At 39.6% G+C, this 10,223-nt stretch overlaps 1 protein-coding gene across 4 annotated transcripts in view; it reads left to right on the top strand.

The window, feature by feature from the left end:
* Positions 1 to 7,602: 7,602 nt before the first annotated feature.
* Positions 7,603 to 10,223, top strand: part of LOC112256333 (teneurin-3-like) — a 185,733-nt gene continuing 183,112 nt past the window's right edge. For all 4 annotated transcript variants that reach the window (XM_042325644.1, XM_042325643.1, XM_024429505.2 and 1 more), the window contains exon 1: positions 7,603 to 8,246. The gene's annotated coding sequence lies outside the window, so the exon portion shown is untranslated. The remainder of the gene's footprint in view (positions 8,247 to 10,223) is intronic.

The raw sequence follows: 10,223 nt of genomic DNA, 5'->3' as shown, positions 1-10,223 counted from the left end.
TGTTCAACTTTTGTACTATCACTTTCTATTTCAACTAAACTAGGAACATATTGCAGAAGAGACATTTGTGCATTGGAGCCTGTGAAAGAAGGAGTATGGGACATACATTTTTCTAGATTTTGTTAAGATTTTTGTTAAGATTATGATTTTGTTAAGATTATGTTAAGATTGAAAGGCAGTTTGAGATCAATTGCTGGTCACTTGCCATTCATGCAGATAATGCCATTTCATGAACGGAACATTTTGATGTGCTGGGAGGATAATGGCGAAGCAGGGGTTGGCTTCGATGGGTAGAGAGAAGCTGTCGTCTGTGATAACTTCAAATGTGGGGGATATTCATGAAGGGGCAATTAAAAAAGGGCCCAGTCAGAGAAGTATTGGTAGGACCCCCTACTGTGTGCTGGGCTTGCCACAGCTATAGTTTACATTTATGTTGTGCCAATGTATTGTTGGACCCCCACTTCTTGTAAAACCTGGCAGAGCTCTTGCCTCTAATGTTTTTTTAAGTGGAATTAGTCAATGCTATTGTAATGAATGAAACTCTTTTCGCCAGTCAATCCTTTAAATGCTAACATTTGAAGACCATCAGATTGAGTTTTGTACGTTTTTATTTGTTTGTCCTTATGACGCAAGTAAATTCAAAGCGATAAGCCAAATGTTACATGAGTAAAGAGGGAGGGGGTACACACCTACACACACACACACATACACGGGCCATCTGGCAATTCTGGCAAATGCCAGATGGACTGGACAATAAATAAAAAAATTCACCCAATTTATTGTGGGAAGCTTCTGGAAGGCTACCCGAAATGTTTGACCTAAGTTAAACAATTTAAAGGCAATGCTACCAAATACTAATTGAGTGTATGTAAACTTCTGACCCACTGGGAATGCGAAGAAATAAAAGCTGAAATAAATCATTCTCTCTACTATTATTCTGACATTTCACATTCTTAAAATAAAGTAGTGATCCTAACTGACCTACGACATGGAATTTTAACGAGGATTAAATGTCAGGAATTGTGAAAAACTGAGTTTAAATGTATTTGGCTAAGGTGTAGGTAAACTTCCGACTTCAACTGTACACGTCTAAACGAAAGAATCCCCTATGCAAGTAAACATTTCACTGTATCGTTTACAGCTTGTGTATCCTGTGCATGTGACTAATAAACTTAGATTTTATTTGATATAGTGTGTCTTTACCAGAGACGGTAATGTGAAGAAAAACATGACCTGCACCAAAGTCAAATGAGGATATAATGTTAGGCCAATGAGACCGTATCCAAGTTCTAAAATAGAATGCTCTGCTTTCACTTTGTCACACTCACAACCCTAAGATATTGCCTGTAATTAGCTCGCCATTAACATGCAAATAATGATCTTGTTGTGAGTTTATTTTCCTGTAATAATGAATACAATTTAGCTAAAGTTAAGACGTTGTTATCTATGTGATATGGTCATTACTTGAACTGGCTAGGCAGCTAACTTAACGCTAGCTAGCTAGCTAACAAGATAGAAATGAACCAAAGCATTGTTTAAAAAGTTGCTTTTAGTTACCTGATTTGCTATACTGACATACGCTAAATTCATTTTTAAACGGATGGATTTATTGGTGTTAAAATACACCAGTTGTACTATTTTGGACCACCAGGCTGCTGATGTCATCCAGCCTGTCATTTTTGTGTTCATACTTTTTCATAACAACAACAAGTTTGATGTTGGATGACAATAGCATGTTCATGATGTCACTGCGACAACTGTCTACAGACATGTCAATAGACGTAGTGTAAGCCAGCCTTTAGTCTTGAAATCTTTGGTTGTTTAGTACACTACCGCACTCACTCTGTTTAGCACATGGCCTCACATGTGAATCCTTAAAGAGATGGGTGGGGCTAAGGCTTAAGAGGGTATGAATGATGCTGAATGGGTGTAAACATAGAAGTGTACCAAAAGGTATACCAAAACGTACAAGGGCCATTTTCTCAAATGTGGGGTTATCAACTTTCAAAGCAGAATTACTTTACCATTGTTCCTCAACTGTAGTGTGATATACCATTTTATAAACTCAGCAAAAAAAGAAACGGCCCTTTTTCAGGACCCGGTCATTCAAAGATAATTAGCAAAAATCCAAATAACTTCACAGATCTTCACTGTAAAGGGTTTTAACACTGTTTCCATGCTTGTTCAATGAACCATAAACAATTAATGAACATGCACCTGTGGAACGGTCATTAAGACACAAACAGCTTACAGATGGTAGACAATTAAGGTCACAGTTATGAAACTGACACTAAAGAGGCATTTCTACTGACTCTGAAAAACACCAAAAGAAACATGGGTCCCTGCGCATCTGCGTGAACATGCCTTAGGCATGCTGCAAGGAGGCATGAGGACTGCAGATGTGGCCAGAGCAATACATTGCAATGTCCATACTGTGAGACTCCTAAGACAGCACTACAGGGAGACAGGACGGACAGCTGATCGTCCTTGCAGTGGCAGACCACGTCTAATAACACCTGCACAGGATCGGTACATCTGAACATCACACCTGCGGGACAGGTACAGGATGGCAACAACAACTGCCCGAGTTACACCAGGAAAGCACAATCCCTCCATCAGTGCTCAGACTGCCCACAATAGGCTGAGAGAGGCTGGACTGATAGCTTGTAGGCCTGTTGTAAGGCAGATCCTCACCAGACATCACTGGCAATAACGTTGCCAATGGGCACAAACCCACCGTCACTGGACCAGACAGGACTGGCAAAAAGTACTCTTCACTGACAAGTCGCGGTTTTGTCTCACCAGGGATGATAGTTGGATTCACGTTTATCGTTGAAGGAATGAGCATTACACTGAGCCCTGTACTCTGGAACGGGATCGATTTGGAGGTGGAGGGTCCGTCATGGTCTGGGGCGGTGTGTCACAGCATCATCGGATTAAGCTTGTTGTCAATGCAGGCAATCTCAACACTGTGCGTTACAAGGATGACATCCTCCTCCCTCGTGTGCTACCTTTCCTGCAGGCTCATCCTGACATGACCTTCCAGCATGACAATGCCACAAGCCATACTGCTTGTTCTGTGCGTGATTTCCTACAAGACAGGAATGTCAGTGTTCTGCCATGGCCAGCGAAGAGCCCGGATCTCAATTCCATTGAGCACGTCTGGGACCTGTTGGATTGGAGGGTGAGGGCTAGGGTCATTCCCCCTTTGAAATGTCTGGGAACTTGCAGGTGCCTGGTTGAAGAGTGGGGTAACATCTCACAGCAAGAACTGGCAAATCTGGTGCAGTCCATGAGGAGGAGATGCACTGCAGTACTTAATGGAGCTGGTGGCCACACCAGATACTGATTGTTACTTTTGATTTTGCCACCCCATTTTTTCAGGGACACATTATTCCACATCTGATAGTCACATGTCTGTGGAACTTGTTCAGTTTATGTCTCAGATGTGTAATCTTGTTATGTTCATACAAATATTTACACATGTTAAGTTTGCTGAAAATAAACCGTTGAAAATGAGAGGATGTTTCTTTTTTTGCTGATTTTAGCTGTCACGATCGTCGTAAGAAGCGGAACAAAGCGCAGCGTGGTGTGAATGCATAATTTAATAGATGACAAAAAACAAAGTAAACTGTACAAAAACAATAAACGACCGTGAAGCTATCATACGAACTGTGCTGACACAAGCAACTAACATAGACAATCACCCCCAAACAAACAGTGAAACCCAGGCTACCTAAGTATGATACTCAATCAGAGACAACTAATGACACCTGCCTCTGATTGAGAACCATACTAGGCCGAAACATAGAAATCCCCAAATCATAGAAAAACAAACATAGACTGCCCACCGCAACTCATGCCCTGACCATACTAAATAATGACAAAACAAAGGAAATAAAGGTCAGAACGTGACATTAGCCCTGAGTCTCTACTTTTATCCAATGCAAAAAACACAATTTCAAATTTTGCAAAAGTTTTTTTTAGGACTTTACTGTTGGATGAATACATGGCTGCTAGTAGTGGGCATCACAGGGGGCTGGTGGCATCTTAATTGTGGAGGATGGCTCATAGTAATGACTGGAACGGATGAAATGGAATTAAACACATCTAACATGTAGTTTCCAAGCATTTGATACCATTCCATTTACTCCATTCCAGACATTATAATGAGCTGTCCTCCCCTCTGCCGCTTCCTGTTTTGGTTATTATATTTAGAGTTAGTGATCCAGCTAATTGTCCTTTGAGTTTCCACTTCCTTAGGTGTTGAACCCCAAATTAATTAACCTATGATATTAGTTAGTGCACATAAAGATGTATATAACGGATCTTTATTGAAAATAAAAAATTGAAATTCTAGAATCCTATTTTGACAGTAAAATAGCAACTATAGTCTAATTGTCAACCCAAAATTGATGACAATCACTGCATAAGGTTGCAGATCAAAATATATTGAATCATGCATTTCTGCTTGGACGTGTTAGATGAAACAACTTATTTATTGAGCTGGAAGGAAGCGCAGTGATGTGGGCTGGTGTGGCTAAAATGCCAGGGCCAAATTCTTGTCCCAGTCTGCCCCTGCGGTCACACTCACATACACACTTATCATAAGTATATCCAATATATTTAGTGCTGTGACTTGTGTAATTAAGTGATAATGCCTGAGAAGCCATGTATGGAGGATACAGGTGTTGTTGGCATGGCAAACCATGCCAATATATCCTCCAAACACCAGTTTCTCAGGCATTATCACTTTTATACAACGGGTTACCAGCACATTCAAGTAATTATTTACATATTTTCATAAAAAAACGTTATTTTGATGTATTTATTAATCATTTTTAATCCACAAATCTAGGGTTGCTACCCAAGCCGTCTGGTCGTTTGTTCTATCTGTTCGGTTGCCAGTGACGCGCACCAGTCGTTCAGTCTTGTTTTGTATCTATGGACGCGACCCAGTCGTTCTTTCTAAATTTTCCATTGCCATACTGGCTGACAACGTTCTTATCCCTTGCTTGGGGAATTTACAGCCACGTCAAAAAGTGCAGCCAGAATAACAGCAAAGTATCACCATTTGCATTTGTTTAAGCTGTTTTCTAGTGAAAATTATTTGGTACATCGTTAACAATGATCTATTGAGGCGCGATTTTGCCTTGCATATGAAATGTGCTCAATTGTCAGGACACTTGTTCAGAGGAGCTAGCGAACAACACAGCTAACACAATCACTTCAAACACAAGCTGGAAAGACTGCAAACTTGCTGCTCTTCATTAAGTTTGACCTTTTTTCAATGTATATATTTTTTGTATGTATCCATAAAAAATATGCCAGCTGGTTCATGATTTCTACTGGCTGAGAAACGCTGCCTGCCTGTCTCGTCCCGACACGCAACACTTTCATTACTATGGGACAGCTGGAGATCAAATTTGAATATTGAAACAAAGTGGGAGAGACAGACAGCAAGGTTTATACAAATCTCCGCTGTTGAAATCTAAATGTTAGTCTAAAAGAAATGTGAGCTAATGTCTAGATGCTTTTTTTTATATGTTTTTATTTGGGTCTTTGCATGTCAAAAAAAGATACACATCAAATAACACTATTTGACATGTCAAATAAGCTTGTTGACCAATCAGGACCCGAATATGACTGCGCGTCACATAATAATTTAACGCGTTCATACATGTTTTACGTAGTTATTACACATTGATTACACTATCACTCATATTTCATATGTCACAACGATTCATCGAATGTATGCTATGATGCTGGTAAAGTTGTCACGTGCACCTACAGTGCTGGTCATAAAAAGCTAGCTAGCTCATGGATGCAAACAATGTTCTTCCCCCAAAACATAGCAAAACGACATGATCTGTTTTAGTAGCTATAGTTAGCTAGCTAACTATCTAGCTAGGTGTTATCATTTAAAATAACCCTAATTTATAAAATAGTTCTTATTTGATCAATTGGGGTCGGACGCAAATATGTGAAGCTAGCCACAATAAGGATTAGCCACAATAGTTGACTTTGCGGTTAGCCTTCAAAATAAAAGTATGTGATTGACAGTGATGCCAATGAATATACAAATTGTGGAATTATGACATAATTGAATAGATCATGCTGAACGAGGTTGGATTGTTATCTAAAATCAACAAAAGACAATAATTTGTTAATTTGACAAAAATCTGTTGAAATCACACTGGATGTGTTAGACTTTAGATTTGCATTAGGGGCATACTTATTTCACTGTACAGCCTAACCTATGGACTGTAGATCAATGACATGGAGTATCAGTCTACTCAGTGACACCCAGAGAAGATTAGCATCATAGATCTAATTGTGGGACTCTGAAAGAACTGTGAATTGAGCCACATTTATTGTCAACCTATGTATATTGAACACTATTCCAAGAGGAAAAACAATACTGCGTGGAGTCTGATAATTGTGATGAGGACATTGAGAACAATGTATTGGGTAATTGAGTAGACTGACACCCCATTTCATTGATCCCCAATCCCTAGGTAAAGCTGTACAGTGCAATATGAATGTCATTACAAACAATAGGCTGACTGGGTAGGGGATTTCACACAGTCACAATCCCGCGATTAGAGCTACAATGCTAATATTTGCGTAAACTCTTCACAGTTGTGTTCTGTGGGTGCCACCGAGTAGACTGATACTCCATTTCATTGCATCACATTTCAACATTGTTTTACATTATATAGTCTAAATATGGCATGATTCCACCAATTGTAACCTTCTGCATCACTTTCAAAGAGGTACTTTTATTTTGAAGGCAATATTGTGCCTAGTCCTTATTGTGGCTATTTTCACAACACATAACCTGGTCCGGTCGAGCATCGTGAAGCTAGCTGGCTGCTTATAACGATAGTTTTGGGCAACAGGGTTTAATAGCTGGCTATCTATTTATTTTCATGAACTGAAGTTCAATTTCAATGGGCGAACAACAAGTGGCTACCTAGCTAATACCAGAAGTTGCGGTCCAACACAACATTCTACAATTAAACTGTTCTTATTTGACGTGTCAGATAGTGCTATTTGACGTGTATCTTTTTTGACACGCAAAGACCCAAACAGCGTTCCATATTTTTATAGTGGAGATCAAGTTTATAAAGAGCCTGGCTGGGCTGACAGTGGATTGCGCAGTCAGATGGAACAGAAGCATTTTAATATAATACATTTAGTTGGTGGTAATTTGTGGAATAGACACGGCCTGGAATGCGGTTTTAAACCAATTAGGATTAGACCCACCAGTTGTATAATTAAGCAATAAGGCCAGAGGGGGTGTGGTGTATGGCCAATATATCACGGCTAAGGGCTGTTCTTATGCACAACACAACGTGATATGGCCATATACCACAAACCTGAGGTGTCTTATTGCTATTATAAACTGGTTACCAAAGTAATTAGAGCAGTAAAAATAGATGTTTTGTCATACACATGGTATAAGGTCTGATATACCACGGCTGTCAGCCAATCAGCATCCAGGGCTCGAACCACCCAGTTTATAATGACTAATCATTTCATCCATAAAGAAATGCATTTGTACTGGACATATATAGACTAATTATCACTTAATTTTGAAGTGATGGTACTGTTTAATACTTACCATTGGTTTCTCCTATTACTCAAACGCTTCATGAACTTTTTCATGAGCGGTGGCATGTGACACATTTGGGAAGATTTACAAGGATATCAGGAGCAACCCGCAAAGAAGAGTGATGCGCACAGTCCAGTGGAAGCAGAGGGATGCGCTGCGCATTTCTCCTGCTAACAAGTGCATACAGGACAAAACAACCGTAATTGGAGAGTGTTGTCCTCACTTACTAAAAAGCCTCACGATTAAGAAAACGTCCTCTGCATCACGAGCAAGAAGAGTCAGAATTGCTGCATGCAAGGGAATAGATACTCCTGAACGGACGAAGATGATTGGAAGAAACATTAGCAGTAGCACATGAGTTTGTGACACGTCTTTTCCTCCTGAAACCTTGACATGCAGCACAGCACACCTTCACACTGCATGATAGCGTTGTCTCGTGTTATGCTAAGGAAATTGCAACAACGAAGAGTGCTTGGCACACGTTTTTTTAAGGATATTGAGGGTGTGATTGCAGGAAATTTCACTCACCACTATCACCGACGGACAACGCGGTTCGCAAGTTTGTATGTCTGTTGTGGAAGTTCTTCAGCAGCTCCGGACAACGGGATTGTTCAATTAGTTGCATCAGGTAAGGGCAAAACAACTAACGTTAGGCAGTTACCTTTTGTTTTGACACCTGATTATTGACTGATATTTTGCTATTTTATGATTCAAATTGATATATTTTTATACACCTAAATGGTTGACACTGCTTTTCAGAAAACGTGCATAAATTCATAGCCTAAATAACGTTACACGTGTTCTAGGGCTACAGTTTCATAACAGTAAATGACTGTTTCTTTAGGATTTTATCATATGGTGGATTCTATTATACTGAGCCGCGGTGCACTGGGCAAAAGCCAGTCACATCATCAGGCGAAAGCAGGGAGTGAGGCGCGCAATTCTCAAATCTAAACAGTAATCTGTGCCGCTCTGTTAGTTTGTCAAGGCAGTATGGTGCATCGTCCAAAAACATAGCCTGCAACATCTCGTATCAATAAAATACATGTTTGAAGTTTGTAACAATTTTTCATTGCAAAGACAGATGAAGCGTTTTAAAAAAAAACGAAAAGCAATCACGTGTGCGCGGGAAAACACCGAATTTGACTAATTACAATTTACCTGACTTTTGTTTTGAGCCAACTTCGCCATGTGCTTTGAATGCAACCTGACCTCAAGAGTATTTCATACTATTATGTATCTAAATCCGAGACAGACACTCCTCTTAGTATGACATTGTATGCTACTGTTAGTATGGTATGTATTCATTTGTGGCTGTCCATCACCAATTTCGTTAGATATGCTACGAATTACAATTCGTATTATATGTTGCACGTCGGATTTAGTACATTCAAGTACAGGTGCGGTCAGACGGCATCAATTTGCTTTACCAGTGTGGCATAACAACATTGCGTCCAGGAAAGCTTTACTTTCAATAGTTCCGACAAGCAGCTGCAGCACTCAATAAATCGGTATTGGGTTGTTATTATCGATCATTCCTCTAGGTCGAAATAGACCGACTGTTCTTTGTATGTCCAGGGGTAGTTTGCTCATTCTTGAGTTGTCGATTTGTTTGTAGAGTAGGCCTAGTGTACTGGGATAACATACATATATTTGCTTATCTGTTCATCATAGCCCTTACTGTCTAGACACACGATTATATGATTGGCTACCATCAAAAGCATGATAGGGAAACCTTGCAATGTGAATGATGTATGGGCATATTTTCCTTTGCCTTTAACATGAGTACGTAATATGCCAATTCTGTATTGCTTAGGGAGTTTGGTAGGTTAGGTGTGTATGTTATTTGTGACCTGGCAACACCCCTGAGGGCATGAATATACAGTATGATGCATAGGCTAATGCATAAACCATTATACATTATCTTATATGAAGAGGGTATTCATAGGAATTGGTACCAAAATGTCAAGGATATGCCTGATATGACATCTTGTCCAATGACAGCCACAAAAAAATCATGCCAAAGGATATGTTGCTTGGGGTTGGAACTACAGTGCATTAAGTCGCCAGTCCATTAGTCTACACCGTATTACTTCCATTACTTACCTATATAGCAATTCATCTGATTCCCTCAGTCATGATGGGGATAATTGAGTTCATTTGAGTGTTTTTCACACTTTGGAGCTGGTAGTGAGGCAGTCACTGAAGCCTGGTCCACCTAAATGAAATCAGACAACTTCTATTGCTTTGCTACATTCACAATCAGACTTTCAGAAAATCTTCATTGTAATAAAATGAATGTCTAGGTGTTTCAGTATTTGTACTGATCAAATTCCAGCACCAATGGAACATCAACTGAACAATGCTTAGCCTATTTTAACAATATCCACACAGAAGATGAAATATATGATTTACTGGAAGTGGGCTAATTTCATTAATTCCATGGGCCTACAATGTAATTAAGATTTAAATTTTAATCACATCAGTTGCCTCATTCTTCAAACCGAATAAACATGTTCTTTTCTGTGATGAAGACTGGGCAGCAGGATGGTGCTGGGTTGGACATCTCCCTCACTCCTATTATCTTGCACATGAAATATATATA

Source organism: Oncorhynchus tshawytscha, linkage group LG08 (genome assembly GCF_018296145.1).
Source record: "Oncorhynchus tshawytscha isolate Ot180627B linkage group LG08, Otsh_v2.0, whole genome shotgun sequence".
NCBI lineage: Eukaryota > Metazoa > Chordata > Actinopteri > Salmoniformes > Salmonidae > Oncorhynchus > Oncorhynchus tshawytscha.
Note: the sequence above shows the minus strand (reverse complement) of the source record. Positions and strands in the feature narration are given on the sequence as shown.